The following is a 12,623-nucleotide window of genomic DNA, read 5'->3' as shown; positions in this document are numbered from 1 at the left end:
CCGCAGTCTGTGCTGCTGCTGAGAAAGTCTGTCTTTCTGGCTTAGTCCAAGCAGATTGCTTCCTTCTCATCCATGTGGCCCTTTGACTCTCTGCCCAAGGCAAGAGGACTGCCTCTACCTCAGACCTAAACACATCCAGGCTCTCCAAGCCCCAAATTGATCCAAGAGTACCACCCCCACTTGGGAGGAAACACGGAACCCCTGTTGCAAGGAGCCTCAACAGCCACCCATACCCATTCTTTACACCTGTTCCCCAGCCCCGAAGCTGGAGCATCCTTGCCCATTCTGCAGACTGGTACTGATTCAAGTATTTTCTAGGCCCCGAGTCCTTGACCTCGCCCATCAAGGCCCACACTGTCCAACTTGTCGGAAGCCAGGAGACATTCCCTTTTCTCGCTCCATTCTGAAGTAAAGAATAACAGTAGAGTTGTCCCAACAGAGGAGAAGTTATGAAGTCAAGGTGGGAAGAGGAGGTAAAAGTGCAATGCTGGGGAGAAAAAAGTTGGCTGGTATTTTAAATACGTTATCCAGACACACGTATTATATCCCAGGTTTGTCGAGAATAGGTGTGCGTGTGAACCCCCCTCCCCCCCACCGTGGGTAGTAAACTCACCTCCTTAGCTACCCAGTTTCAGAAACAACTTTTATTACCTTAAATATCCCCTTCAGTGTTTAAAAGATGAAGTACACACACACACACACACACACGGAGCTACAGAGATTCCAGAGGCTTCCTCGTAACCACTGTTCCCTCCCACTTCCAGAAGCAGGGAACGCATTTTTGTCTTGACGTGACTTCCATCTATAGGTACCACAGTATGTGGCATAAAATGGAATGAATCTTATCATTTCTACCAAATGATGAGAAAGCTTCCAAGCTTGAGTCACCTGTCCAGTTGTCAGAGTCACTTGAGCTCCCCCCTTTGCGTCTCTACTAGGTCACTCTCCTCACTGCGAGCACACAGATTTATGCTTCTTCCTGTCTCTCCTCTCTCATCTTTACTTTCTCTCTTGCACAGCAGAAAACTTACCAGGCCTCACCCCAACCCTTAAACAATAACTTAGCATATTTTATTAATACATGAATAATATATATATATATACATACTATATATAGCATATATGTGCTGGGGTATGTTAACTGTTATCAGCCCAATGAATATTGGTTACTATTGTGATGGTCTAAGGCTAGAGGAGTAGCAACAAGGGAGGCTAACGCTTACAAAGTGCTTATTATATATGCCCATTATTCTAAGGACTTTATGTCTATTAATGCACATGTTCTCAGGAGACCCTTCAGGGTACACAGGATAAGGGCTTCCTGAGGTCCTGCGGGAGGGCTGTACTATGCTTTGGCCTGAAGGCTGGCCACGTCTATGGGGCCTGCGTCCTCAGGCCCTTCAGAGGCCTATCCACCCTTGGGGGTGGTACCTTTCGGTCTCGCCCAAACAGAGGAAGCTGGTCACACACTCTCCCGGCCGTCTCTGCAACATTCTTAACGGAAATCTTGCTTTATGCGCGGTCCTTTTAGCGATGATGCATCCATCCAATGCACAGCTAAGAAGTTAACTGTGCGAAAGATACCTGCTCACTGATTTCAGCCGTCAGGTCCCTGCGTTGGAGCCGGGCTGGGGGCTGGGAAAGGGAACACGGGCAGCAAATGTCAGAGCGACCCATGGGGGAAGACACTAAAAGCGGAGCTGTGCTGGGCCGGTGCCCTTCTGAAAATGCCCCCAGGAGACAGGAACCCCCAGGGCAGGAAAGCTCCTCTGGCCCCAGGGTCGCCCCCCTGGCAGCGCAGCTTAATGGAGGCTGTGTTAATGCACCAGGGGAGCAGGGGCTTTGCTTCCTAATCTGCACTTTGCACTCAGCGGCAGGTGCACCGCAGGCGTCGCCTCATGAGGGAAACAGGAAAATGAATTGCTCCTGCTCGCCGCCACCGAGACCCAGGTCGGGGCTTGCAGCCGAGATGTGTGCGGTGGGGGTGGGGGGGGAGATAAAGCCCTCTTAGGGGTGGCAGAGGAAATCTGGATCTGTGTCCTAATGACACACTGTGAACCGGACTCGTGACCAATGCCCTGGCTTTATTTTTGTTTATTTATTTACTGTCCCAAGGGCGACTCACAGACCCCGTGGGTCCCAGAGAGGCCTAGGCTGGGCGCTACGAGAGGATGGAAGAGAAGGGAGCGCAGGTCTGGAAGCAGGCCTAGCACGTCCCCCCTGTGCTGCGGGCCAAAATGTGGGATAAGCTGTCCCTGCTTTTGGGTTTTTTTTTTTTTTGCACGAAGAGGAAAGGAAATAGTTTGGGTCCAAAGTCTCCTAAAGTTGCCCCTGTGTGTGGTAGTCAAGTGCCCATGTCGTCCCTTCCTTCCTGGGTAGAGAGCATCTCCTCCTGGTGAGCGAGACCTCAGACGTCACACCAAGGGTCCCTTCACTCGGCTCAAAGTCCCCACTTCTGAGGAATGAGCTCGTCCTCCCATCAGGTTCCCATGTGACTCCCTGGGGACCCATGACACATGACCTATAAAGATAGATGATCTGTATCCCCCCCATGTTGCCCAACACGCAAAGGGGAAGCAGGCCTCAGTGAGGCACCATGATCCTTTTGGAAAGAGGAAGTAGTGGAAAAGGCCACGGATGCTGGTCCAGGAGGCTCATCAGGAAGGTCCGCCTTCCAAATTATTGCAGGGACAGGTCATCAAATATGTCACCATCATGTAACACACCATGCCAGCTTCGCAGCTTCTAATAGCTGGTGTTTCATGTATGGAACTACTTTATCATCAATGGTCTTGACCAGATGATTCTCCTCAGGGGTCTCCTCTAAGAGATGACTTAGGGTTCCAGGAGGTTGCATTAGACCCCCCAAACATCTCTTTTGCACAGTGACCTCCGCGTGAAGCTTTGTCAACAGGTGTCCCTGGAGGGGCACTGCCTTTGGAAGCAGCTTCGCGATCCGGTGTGATGAGGTTGGCTTTCTCTGCTCCTGCTTCACAGGCCGCTTGGCGCTGCGGGCGGTGACATCCCGCAGGGGTGTGTCCCCGTGCATGGACCCTCAGCAACCCCGCGGCTCCAGCGTAGGCCTGGTGACTACCCTGAGCATCCCCTCTGGTGTGGGCATTGCGCACCCCCAGGCCTTACATCGGCAGCAAACCCCAACTCCCTCTGAGCACCTGGGACCCCTCTCGGGTCATCTGCACCCTGAAGTGTTGTTTCCTGCCTTCCTCTCTCTGCGGATCAGCTCCGACCTGGACAAGCCAGTGGACTTCTCCAGCTCCCAGTTGAGTGTCACCGCACTTCTGCGTGGAGTCCTGAAGGCCAGGCTGGGATTTCCACATTGATCCTTTCTTAGACACTGTCTCCTGGTCCTACAGTGCCCGTCACACGGTTCTCCTTACATCTTTACGGTCTACTTCTCCATCCTCTTCTAACCATTCTTTCTAACAAACTTCTCCTGCTCTAATTATCCCCCGGTTTCTGCCTCCTGGTTGGACCCACAGGGCTTAGCGCGCAGGGTCTAGTGTGAGTCCCACACTGGAGTCCAGCCTGTGTCTGTCAAGTCCTATAGCACGAGACATATTTCAGGGAGAAGAGAACTGAAACCCAGGTCTCCTGGTGCTAAATCACCATAAGGGATAGGAAATCCTATGGGACGTGGCAAGTGAACTTTTCAGCAGAAAAAAAACGAAGTACAAAACGTCAGTATTATTTCCAAAAGGTAATGATTCCTCACCAAAGGTACTTAGGATGATAAAAAGGTGTATGCAGATTAAACATAAAATAAATCACCGGTTCAAGGACCAAAAGCACTTTTTACTGACAGTGCCAGATTTAGCCATCCTAAAATTAATGTTTTTTCTTATCTATGTCTCTCTGGGTAATTTTTGTCATTGAGAGATCATTCAGATACCATCAAATCAACTCTCTTACAGTGTACAATTCAGTGGTTTTAGTGTATTTGCAAAATATGCTAATATCACAAGTATCTAATCCCAGATCATTTTTTATCACCCTAAAAAGAAACCCTCTATCCATTAACAGTCATTTCCCTTTCTCCCCTGCCCTCAACCCCTGGCAGCCACTGTTTTCCATTTGTATGGGTTTACCTATTCTGGACATTTCTTATAAATGGAATCCCACGATATGCGGCCTTTTGTGTCAGACTTCTTTCAATTAGCTGAATACCTTCAAGTTCACCCGTGATGTAGCACGCGGCATGTGACTTTTAATGTTGAGTTTTATAATCATTGAAAACACAGTATATTCTTCTCTGTCACCTATGTTAATAAAAGTAGGACAGCCATCTAGTTTTCACTTGTAAGGAAAAGGGAATAATTATGGGGAAGGGGGAAGCAAAAATCTTATGTTTTCATGAAATTCTAAATGTGAGCAAAAAAGAAAGTGAAAAATACCTCCAATCCTGCTTTTTAAGCTTTCTCTCATGGTGTACTGCTACTAATAATCAACACTTACATAACACTTCAGAATTTCAACACATTTTTATATTGAATGCCAAAGGTAACACCTACTGCAGGAATTATATGCTGTGCTTTAATTCCAGGAGACTAGAAGAATCGTATAAATAGCACCACTATTTTTTTTTTTGTAGTTGTTATTATCACACATCCTAAATATAAGTTAATAAAACCTCTAGTATTTCTGTAAAAATGCTTCTGTGAACCGAGATTGGCAAAAACTACAGAGAAGTTTGCTTTTTGTGTTTTTTTTAAGAGAAAATCTTGAAGTTAATTATGAGCAGTCTCTGAAACAGGAGCATGATCTACTGTTACTTGAAATTTTTCCATAATATAAGAAAGGAGATAGGATGTGATATAAAATGCCATCATCACAATCATATCGATATTTAATGTTTTTTTTTCAACCCTATCTTCTGAGGTGCTAAAAGCTAGTCCCCAGCAGTCATAAAAGTCTAGCCTGTGTTTAGTTAGAATCTTTGCAATACTCCTCTGAGATATGAGGTAGGAATATTATTACAGCTGGAGAGAGAGAGATGATGGTAAGTTAAGGGACTTGTCCAAGGAGACACAATAAATCAGATGTAGGCCCTGGGAATAAACCTTGACTTCCCTTTCAGACTTTTCTCTCTGATGCCATATGGCCTTTCTGAGCCACTGGAAGTTTTCTCATTAACCCTGCCGTTAATTTTCGTGTTTTATAAGGCCTTTTCCAGATACATAAATATAATCTTCTTTAATACAATTTCTCAGGCAATGTAAATGCAAGAAATCCACTCCTAATAAAGACCAGAGAGAGTCCACCTTATCCCCAAGAGATAGGAAACCCAGGAACGTAGATTAATGACTTCCATCTGCCCCTGGTAACCGATACAAGGTTATCACGTGGCCTAGCTTATTACCCTGATTATTGGGGACTGATACATAAATATGTTAGGACTACTGGCTATGCTTTTTCAATAATGGGACCAGCATGTGGACTGTGATGTGGATTCCAAAGATTTCTCCGTGAAGTTTAAGTCAGGAAAGATGATTCTTATTTTCCCGGTGCTAAAGGTGCCTTCCCCGCCAAATTCCATCCATCGTGCCTCTGGGTAGTGAGCTAGATGTGGGTAAACTAGATTTAGACACAGCGACAGCCATTCTTCCCAAGATGCGTCACTTCCTGGGGTATCTGCTCCTCAGAAATCATCAACTCTGCTGGCCTCAATGGCTTTCTTCTGTATCTCAGAAGAGTAGATGCATCTCATGAGCTCGATCCACAGTGACTCTATTCCCCTTCCTGACTGGGATGGACCAAGCATGTTACATGTAACAAATGTACATATCGCTGTTCCTTAAGAACATTGCCCGGGCCCTTTCATGGTAGTTGGTTCTGTACAGGTTCTAACCTTAGCATCCAGGGTAGAGAAGCCAGCTTTTCACTTCCAGATGGGAGCCCTCTTCTTAGGTCCTGAGCCCAGAGAAGAAGCCAACATTTAGTTGACATTATAATACTATCTACAAAGATACTCTCAGCCACAAAGAAAACAATCTCTTACATCACTGAAATAGAATAACAGCTCAGTTTAAAGCAAATATATTTAGGAAACTTCTAGGAAATCCTAACAGCTCTATCCAAGAATTATAGGTAGGTACTCGTCCCACATTGTATGGCTGCAGGAGTTTACAAGAGGGCCCTTCCAAGAAAAAAAAAGAAGATTCTGTTTGGAGTGTAAATTGCATCCTCAAAGCCGTCAAGAAATAAAAAAAAAAAAAAAGGATCAAGTTTCAGGAGGTTCTATTACACTCCTATATACTGAATGTATGAAACGATGTATTATTTCAGCTGAAGAAGAAGAAAGAAGAAGAAGAAGAAGAAGAAGAAGAAGAAGAAGAAGAAGAAGAAGAAGAAGAAGAAGAAGAAGAAGAAGAAGAAGAAGAAGAAGAAGAAGAAGAAGAAGAAGAAGAAGAAGAAGAAGAAGAAAGAAGAAGAAGAAGAAAAGAAGAAGAAGAAGAAGAAGAAGAAGAAAGAAGAAGAAGAAGAAGAAGAAGAAGAAGAAGAAGAGAAGAAAAAGGAGGAGGAGGAGGAGGAGAAAGAAACAGAGACAAGAGGAGATTTTAGATAAAGAGTTATATATATGTCTATATAGAGACAAACACTAATATTAAGAGTGCAGGTCATGAAGAGCACAGAATAACCAGTCAGTGGAATCATAACTGTGTCTCCCAGTGCCAACATTTACATTAAGGTGTCTAGACCAGCAGTGGGACGCCTGGGTGGCTCAGCAGTTGAGTGCCTGCCTTTGGCTCAGGGCCTGATCCTGGGTTCCCCGGATCGAGTCCCACATTGGGCTTCTTGCATGGAGTCTGCTTCTCCTCCTTCTGCCTCTCTTTCTGTGTCTCTCATGAATAAATAAATAAATTCTAAAAAAAAAAAAAAAAAAGTGTCTCGACCAGCAGAGCATAAGGTTGTAGAGACAGGAAGCACAACTTTTGCTAGTGAATCACTAAAAGTCCTAGTGAATCGTGGCACTGCCATTTCCACCTCTTGATTCCGGGACCATGAACAGGGGCTCTGAGTAAAACAGCCCCCTATACGGGGCATTGATCTAGGGCATACAGAGCTTCCTGTAGAACATTGTCCTAGGCTTGCGAGGTGTTACCACGTAGCCCGCGCTGTAACTGGGTCTTTCGAAGGCCATTCTGCTCTTCTATCAAGCTGGCTGCTCCAAAATGATGGGATACATGATAAGACCAGTGAATTCCTGAGCCTGGGCCTATTGCTACCCTTCTCTTGCTTTGAAGTGACTTCCTTGATCAGAGGCAACTCGGTGAAGAATACCATGATGGCAGATAAGGCATTCTGTAAATCCAGGGATGGAAGTTTTGGCAGAAGCATATGCAAGGAAAGCAAATCCACGTCCAGAGAAAGTTTCTATTTCAGGAAACCAATACACACCACATACACACATTCGTTCTCCATTCTGGGGATAATAAGCTGACCTCTGCAGTAAAATCATATGGGCCACTGAGGGCAGAGGGGGAGCTATTACTATACCATGGGCAGTATAGACCAGGGCAATGAGCAGATTCCCTTTGATCTGGAGTAGGAACATTTCCCTGTAACTTACACTGCTGAGAAGGGTACATTACAGGAGAATTATTGTTTTGTATCTGGAAACTATACTCTAGTACCTTAAATTAACTGCAGAGTCAAACAAATTTCCCAGTGCCCTAAGAAAGACTGAACTCAGAAAAATGCCTTCCTGAAAATAAGGGTTCATGCCCAGGCCTATCTTTAATTTCAGTGTATACTTGGACAAACTGCTTTTATTGGGATGCTTCTGTAACATGTCAGTCCTCATTGGAAGATAAAAATAATAGCCATCCTGTGTGCATGCTTCCCCTCCTTTTGATGAGGATTAAATAGAAAATGTATGTATTTACAGCTTAACTCAGCACAGACCATAGAAACTACCTAAGGGATTAAAACTAGAAAGAGATAGATCCTCACCTGATTTCACCACAATTCTGTAAAGTAGTTATAACCAGTCCCCTTCTATGGATGGAGAGACTGAGGCCGCAAGATAACAAATGTCTTGCTGAGAGTTAGACAACCACCCGACTTGGAAGAGATGCACCCTGATTCCCATCGAGGTTTTCCTTTCCTAATGTTTATCATGGACTGAGCTTGCATGTACACGTGATTTCAAAATAAACTCTCATTGTAGACAATTTTAAAAACACACAAAGAACAAAATCATTGTTACTATCTCCCTTATATTTCTTATATATAAATTACATATAAGTTTAGGTGGTACTGTTAATAATAGTAATACTAATAGCTGGCATTTATTGAGTCATTCTATAAACTAGAGCTTTTTCTAAGTATTTCACATGGATTAAACCACTTTGGCCTTGACCATGACTGTGGAAGGTAAGTAATATTCCTATCTCTGTTTACCAATGAGAAACTTGAAGCCCAAAGAAATTAATCAGCTTTCTCAAGGTCACCAGCCTCAGGACGGGGGGTGACTCACACTTGGGCTGGCTTACAAGAGTCATACCCTGAGTTCCTAGGCCGGGATCTCTAGTACAGATCTATTCTCTCACATTGGAATCATACTCTGCATACTTATTATAAATTAGCAACTTTTCACTAAAATATATAATATTAATATTTTTCATGTCATTAAATATGGTTCTCCCTGATGTTATCTATTGGCAACATAGTATCACAACTTAAAAAGCGTGTCATTATTCATTCAGCCAATTCTATGCTGTTGGATGCTTACCGGATGTAACACTCAAAGGATATCTTTGTACATACATCGTTGTATACATGACCCGATGTTTTTACGGGGCAGGTTCTTAGAGCAGAATTTCTGGATAATTTTTAAAGGTTTTTGTTACAGACCTCCAGCTTGCATTTCAATAAGACAATATTGATCATCTCTCCCACTGGCAGTGAAGGAGAATGCTCTGAATCCAGGTCTTCTGATTCTTACTGGGGTCAAGCCTGACTCTGTGATAATTTCTGCTTAATCCTGCCACTTGATGACAGGGGACAGGTTTGAGTCCAACCCCCTAAGAGCCCTCTGCGTGATGCCCTTTTATAGTTCAAGTCGTATCTCCCCATTTGAAGCACATTTATGTGATTATTTGTCTAAATCTAAGGGAATGAAATGTTATATTATTGGGAGATTCAGAAGGGAACTCTTATCACCAGATGCCAAAGGGAGACTTTCATTCTTAAACCCACTTTCTTATGCATGCGTTTGAATAGAAAAGGGCAAAATACAAACTTTTGAATAGTCAGTTGTAATAGATAACTCTACTACATTATAAGTAATCTGGATTTATTATTAGTCTCAAGGATATCTTTTTTTCTTCCCCCTCCTGCCATAAACCTGTATCCCCAAGAAGCAAAGGCACCACCAGCCTCTCGGGACATCCATCGATGCAACTCAACTCAAGGTTTTTCTCGAAGCTCTCTGCCTCTAAGTTGTCTGAGATTTGTAGTCAAGAACTCTCATCAAATGCTGTGATGTCATTAGTGATGTTTGATAATATTGATTTACAAAAAGTATTATTTTCACAACTAAAACCTATGCAAATCAGAAACTCTATACACTTCTTAAAGTTGAGAAACAAGGCATCTATAGACTAGGGCAGATAATTTCAAGTGTAAAAATTGAGAAAGACTCAATATTTCATTTTGCTCCCATATAAATAGGCATACGTACAGTTGACCTACAAGTTCTGTGAGACAATTTATATTTCTTTTTGCCTCTCGGTGCAAAGACCAACGCAAAAATAAGACCTAATACTCCAACCTTAAGTAATGTTTCACAAATTACGGATGATCATTTTTAAAAGAACGAAGGTGGCAATAACAAGGAAAAAAGAAAAAAGATTCCTTCAGGCGATTTTTTTTTTCTGTCAACATAAAAGCAGATAGACTTGGACGCATCATCGTCTGGGGAAGTGTACCCAACTAAAATTTGGGAAGGCTTCCTTGGGAAGTTTTTCTCTTGCTCTTGACTTTGCACATTCAACGTTCTCCAGGACCTTGGGGAAAAATTCTCAGGACATGGCACCATCCAGATGCCACAATGTGTTTTGTTTTATGTCCTGTGTCCGAGTGGTACATGCAATGATACTCAAGAGTCTCAGCTTGCTCCAGCTTGGCAGTCTCTAAGGCCAGACATTGAGGAGTTAAAGGAGGCCAGGGTGCAGGGACAGCTGGAGATAATTACTTACAATCAAAGGACACGCAGAAAAGCAGCAGGAACAGCAGGGTGAGGTGCTCTGCCTGGTTGGATTATAGGAGTCATCTGGACAGAGGCAACTGGGCTTAAATACTAGTAAGGGAATTTTGTGCTGTTTGATCTTATTTTAAGACCTAAGAAAGAGATTGGGATTGGTTTGAACCTGGTTTAAAAAGCCCAAAGGTAGACATTCCTGCCATAAACAGCTTGAACTCTCTTGTCCTGTAAATGGGGATATAGGAAAGATGTGTTAGGGCCAAGGAGGCTTTGTATATTAAACACAAGATCAAGTTTTACTTCTAAAATTCTGCAGGATAATTTTGTACTCCTGTTTTCCAAAGTGAGTAATTAGTCTAAAATCCTGGACATCTGACTTCGCTCTTTGTATTTTATTTTCTAAGATCTCGACATAACGCATCCCGGCTTTCAATGTGTTTTTTTTTTTTCCCGTCAGTTCACTTTTCCTGCGGTCCTAAATTATATTTCAGGACTGCCATTTCCCCTCATAGGGCCAAGATTCATGAGGCAAATAAATATTTCTTCAGTGAGAGAGTGTATTGTAGCCAGCACTATTTTAAGGAGATATCAGATCTCTGAAGTCTTTAAATTGGATTTTCTTCTCAGATACATATTTTTTTCCATTTAATAACATGTATAAAATGGATTCACTGCATTATATTCAGTACCTAAACCTTGACTCTTGGAGAAACCTTTCCTTGATGAACTCCACTCCGAAACTCTGAGCACTCTTCTTTTGATTTATCTATAATGTTGAGAAATAAGCTCTAAACTTTACAACATTGGGTACTTTATCAGGTAACTACAGAATTAAGCATATGAAGCAACTTGAAAGAGAGCATGCTTACTTCAAAGCTGCTGGCATTAGATGTTACAAGATAAAAATGGGAAAACACCTCGGGTCCACATGCCTGGCGCAGGCCTTATACAGACGGTATAAATGACAGCCTTTTCATTTGTGACACCGAATTTGTGGGGGGCAAGTCAGAACCGAAGATGTGTCTCCCTTCCTTAGAACTTGCCCGTGGAGCCCCGTTGTTTGCAGGACGAAGCCCAAAGGCCTCAGAATTCAGAGCAGCACTTCATGGTCTATTTCCAGGCGACCTCTGCCTCCTTTTCTCCTTCTCCCTCATCTTTGTCCTGTAGGCCCACGCTCCATCCTGCCCTAACCGGTGGCATCTGCATTCCTACCCTGGAACTTCCGATCCTGTTGTGTCTTCAAATTTAAACACCCTGCCCTAGTTGTACAACCTGGAAGTTTTCTACTTGAGCCTAAAGGCCTACCTCCACAATCCTTCCCTCCCCAGACCACACTCTTAACCAACACACAAGCAGATTTACCCTTTTCATTCCCTCTTCCCAAACAAAAATTCACACCTCACTTCCACTCACCTTGAGGAGCAAATCGCTCTTTTATTGGTGTATCCACAGTAGTAGGTATGCACATCTCCCTATAATTCAATCGTCCAATAATTCAGGCACTAATTCATTTATGCATTTATTTTTGAAAGGTGCTGATTATTTTCTGTATAATGATGGCCAGTCATTGCTCTAAATTCTGGGAATTAAACAGCAAACCAGACAGACTGATGATCTCAGCACTTATGATCTAGCTACCACCTTAAACTCCTTCACATAAGGCTATGAATCGCCACTTGCCTGCCTGGTGTCCTTTTTGTTTGGGAAGAGGGAATTCAGAGCAGCACTTCATGGTCTATTTCCAGTCGACCTCTGTCTCCTCTTCTCCTCCGTCATCTTTGTCCTCAGGGATACTTTCTTACTAATCTTTGAATTCACAAGGCTTAGTAGTGTGGTCAATATTTCTAATAATATATCTAATGGACGTTCACCGTGTTCTCAGTAACTGTTTCATGCTTTACATGAAGTTTCCTATGGAGTCCTCACAACAGCCCTGTGAGTTGAACACGTGTGTGCACAGAGGAGGCAAGACATCTGTCCAAGGTCACACAGCCATTAAGTGGCAAAGTCAGAAATTGAACACAAAGTGCGTCCGACTCCCAAAGTGAGTAAATGAATGAGTGAATGAGTGAGTGAGTGCAATGCCACAGAAAGAAGACAGTCCTTCACCCAATGTTCCAGGTAAGGAGGACAGTTAATTGTTGACCTAAAAGGCAACACGAGGAGTGAAGGTGTCTGTTCTTTGTATGAAGGAGGAAGCAAGTGGCTTCAGTTCACATGCTTGAAGAATTTGATGCTTATGCTGGAAAATCTGTCTCATCTGCTTCATCACTAAAGCTGGTTCTCTTTGAGGTAGTCGAAAATGGTTGGTTAATTCGCTCATCTTTTTTCTTTATCTCTTCCTAAACATGATTTTGGACTATCTTTAAAAATAATAACCAAATATCCAAATAAATAA

Source organism: Vulpes vulpes, chromosome 13 (assembly GCF_048418805.1).
Source record: "Vulpes vulpes isolate BD-2025 chromosome 13, VulVul3, whole genome shotgun sequence".
Lineage (NCBI taxonomy): Eukaryota > Metazoa > Chordata > Mammalia > Carnivora > Canidae > Vulpes > Vulpes vulpes.
The sequence above is the reverse complement of the archived record's forward strand: the minus strand, read 5'-3'. Positions refer to the sequence as shown.